We start from the raw sequence: 4,329 nt of genomic DNA, 5'->3' as shown, positions 1-4,329 counted from the left end.
TTATTTCTGTTGTACTCCTGATAAATGTAATATGTTTTTCCATTAGTTGCTTATTTGATTTCTTGTTGTTGGCAGTTACTAAGTTTATAATAAATGGTTAAGCATTTTTAGTGGAATCTCATTGAATTACAAACTGTGATGTGTGGTTTGAGATGGAGAAAGGTGTGAACCAATGGTGAAAACATGGAAGGCTTCCTAACAAAAGTGGTGTTAAAAAAGTACTTAATAGAAGAGAAGGAGAACAGATGAAGAGGAGGAAGATTGACATTCCAGGAATGTGAGCAACTACAGAGAAGCATAAAAGTGCAGGATGTGTATTGGGGACAGAGAACTGTCTAGTTTGTTTGGAAGATAAATCAGAGATGGGGAGAAAACAAAACCCAAAAGGTAGGGCAGGTCTTGAATAGTAAACAAAGGAGTTTGAACGTTACTCAGGGGCAATAGAGTCAGTCATCCAGGTTATACTGCCTGAAGGATGCCATTCACAGTGAATTAGCAAGTTCGAGGAATGACTCCCTTAAAGTGATTTTATTATTTTTTGTTTTATAATTGGTTAAAAAATGTACATATGAACTTAAGCAGAACCTTAAACCAACCTGTTATGTTTATTTCTATGTCCCCTTCTGATCTCTAGATATATGTGTGTGTATACATATATGTGGATATATACATATATAGATATGGATACAGATAAATAGTTTGGTTGCTGCTATGCGTAGTTGATTTTTTTTTTTCAACAAAGAACAGGGACTTTTAGCCTTTTGGGAGTCATGGACCTCTCTGGCTGTCGGGTGAAGGCTGTGGACTCCTCAGAATAATATTTTCAAAGACAAAATAAAAATACATTGGATTACAAAAGGAAACCAACTATATTAAAATAGAGTTATCAAAGTATTTTAAATAAGTTCGTGGATCCTAGAAAAGAACCTGGACAGCTACATGTATAGTGAATGGAAAAAGACTTTGTTATACTAGATTATTGATTATAGAGAATTAGTTGTAACCCAATCTACAGAATATCAGCTAGGCACGTGGAAACAACTTGATTATAATGAGAGAAATGATTATTTATTTCATATATTAATAACCAATTATTGAATTAATACTAAAGGGTTTTCCACTTCCATATCAAGAAATCAACCATTGTAGGAAATCTTGGAAAAAACTCAGTCAAACTGAGAGAAGTGGTGGATTCTTGCTCATTGCATTTATTCAGACACGACTGGGAAAATTTGGATTCTCCCTTTTGTCAGACAGATGATATGGAAATTGATAAGTCTTTTTGACCAAGACTTGGGGGATCCAGGTTATATACACCCAAGACCCTCACTAGAATGAGCCCACTTTTCGCAATATTTTTCTCATTAATTGTTCACCAATTAGAGTTGATTGCCACCGTCGGGAACACTCACTTTTCCAAGGGCAAATAAGTTGTGAGCCTACCACCATGAGAGTTTTTGGCATTTGAGAATGCCACTGACCTCTGTTATTAATAAAATGCTACTATTACTAATAAAATTATAAATTACCCAGAAATTATGTCTCTCTCAAACTTTTTAAATGTCATAATACCTAAACTTTGGAATGATATTTGCTCCCTTAAAAGTTTACCTGCACTTTCAAGTAGTCATCAGAATGGTACATGTTAGATGTAAGTGGTCACTTTTTAGAATTGGGGGAGGTGACAAGATGATTTAGATGAAAGCTTATTTCCAGTTCAACAACTACCTTAATAATTCATTCATATTTCCCATAGCTGGAAAGAAAGGGTAGGGGGAGGAGATACTATTAGAGATTTTCTTCTCATATCACATTTGTACCTTGAAACTAGCTTTAAAGTAAAACACTATCATTTGATCTTTATATCAACCCTATGAGGTAGGAGCTATTGTTATCCACATTTTATAGATGAGTAAACAGCTTGAGAGATTAAGTGACTTGCTCAGGGTTACACATCTGATATGTCTGAGGCAAGATTTGAACTTATATCTTACTGACTTCAAGTCCAGCACTTTATCCACCACACTACTTAACTGTATATTCATTAACCTCACGTTATTCTGTTTCTTCGATAACTCTCTCTGTTAAATTCTTTAGGGTGAAAAACCAAACTTCTTTAAATTATTTGAGCAATTTTCCCTGGAAATCTTCTGGAATATAAAAAAAAATTGTCATAAGATGTAGAAGCTCTAAAAGATAATGTAGATTTAGACTGCTTTGAGGGGCACAGTGTGCAGATAACAGAGGGGGCAATCTGTTGGAGGAAACAGGATGAAATAGAATTTCTTGGGCAGGTGGTTGGGTTAGCCTTGGTAAAGAATAAGGCCACTTCTTCATGTGAGATAGGGGTAAAGGAGGAGATTATGACAGAAAGCACCTGAGTAACATGAAATTAGGAAGAAATAAGAAGAGGGAGCTCACAGTGAACAGCCTCGATTTTTCTGTAAAATAAGAGGCAGTGTTGTCAGATGAGAGGATATGGAAGAGGCAGAGCCATGAGAGAATCCAAAGAGAGGGGAAAAAAAGGAGGATTGCTGTGAATAGTGGGACGATGCTTGATAAGGGAGGTGTAGTAGGATTGCCTATCAAGAGTAAGGGTCTCGATGAGGTTGTCTGCTGTAATCTACCATAATTCTGGGAGCTGCCTGAATGGTGGAAGAATAGGCATGCACAGAAAACAGAGATAGACTAGAAAATCTCTTAAAGGATCTTCTAAATCAGAGGAGCTAAATTTGAATGATTCCAAGTCTTAGGAAAGACAAGCAGGTTCATTGGCAAGGGAAGAGCAGGCAGTACTGGCTACTTTTAGTCAAAAGTAAAGAGTATCTGGAAACTTGCCAAAATGTGTTGTTCTTTTAAACAAGGAGTTAATTGGGGCTTATAGCTATAATCGTGCTCTGACCCCTTCCACCTGACCCAGATAAATAACCACGAGTTCACAGGGAGATGGCATGGTGATGGATGTCACATATCAATGAACTAGGCTATGCTCGCAGATGGATCAGTTGGGAGCCCCTGATTGTACTCTCTGAATTTTAGTTCTTAGCAATTTAAACATTTTATGTATGAGAGTGGCAGGGAAACTTCATTAACTTGAATTTCACCAGCCATGCCTGATAATTCATAGAAAAGAAGGCTTTCCCCCTCATTTCTTAATTTAATAGCAAAGTGAAGTGATATTTTTCCTCTGCTAAGACTTCATTACTTTTTGCAGGCATAGTTTAGCATATTTATGAATTTCTGATCATAAATAATTGAAACTTCATCCTATCTCTCAATAATCACTGAACAGAATTCAGTTATGTAAAATACTTGCTTTCTTGTACTTCACGTATTCTATTACTTGCTAATTGGCAAAATTTTGTAGCAAGAAGTATAACTCAGAAACTACCAGACATAAGTTTCCATGGGCCAGAAAACCTTAGTTTTGATTCAAAATCAGAAAAAGCTTAATGAGGTAATATCAGAAACATCACAGGAAAATGTCTGTTATTTCCTCTTCCAGCTACATATATGCAGTGCCTCTTCTGGTGGGAGGTAATACTGTATGATGAAAAGAATAGATTATTGGGAGTTTGGAAACTGGGTTATAGTTCCATCTCTTCAATTGGCCAGCTAAGTGACCTTGCATGACTTGCTTTCTCTGGGGCCTCATTTTCCTTGCTAATACAATGGGAAGTGAGGGGAAATTGGTTAAGTAATCCTTAATCCTCTAAAATTTTATGACTTTATGAGATTAATTGGTACCCTAGAAGAATAAAAGGACTGGAAATTGATACCTTTTCATTCTTCCACCAAACATAATCATGAAATATCTGAATTATTTCTAAGTGAGAAAATATCTTCCTATTATCAAGAATGTATTATAACAGCAGCAATATATATATAAGAGCAAGAGCCAGATTCACCTAATTGGTCAAAAGATATAAACCTCAAAAGGATAATTACAGAATATTAAAACCCATATTGAAGATTATGCTAAATAATAAAAGAAATACCAATAAAAATAACCAAAAAGATTTTACTTCACATTCCTCAATTTTGCAAAAATGACAAGAGATAGAAATAGTTATTGGTAAAAGGAATGTGGAAAGACAAACACACTAAATACAATGTTGGAGGAACAAAGAATTACTTAAACTTCTGTGAAAACTAATTTGGAATTATGCTAAAAAAAAAAAGTAACAAAAATTTCCATGTGTACTTTGATCCACAGACCTCACTTTGAGGCATATTTCCTAAAGAGGTCAAGGACAGAAGGAGCCACATACACAGTAACAATAATAGTTAAATTTCATCTAATGTTTTAAGGTTTGCAAAACACTTTAC

The sequence above is a fragment of the Vombatus ursinus genome, unplaced genomic scaffold, assembly GCF_900497805.2.
Source record: "Vombatus ursinus unplaced genomic scaffold, bare-nosed wombat genome assembly UNPS02014794.1, whole genome shotgun sequence".
Classification (NCBI taxonomy): Eukaryota; Metazoa; Chordata; class Mammalia; order Diprotodontia; family Vombatidae; genus Vombatus; species Vombatus ursinus.
This window is presented reverse-complemented; position numbering follows the sequence as displayed.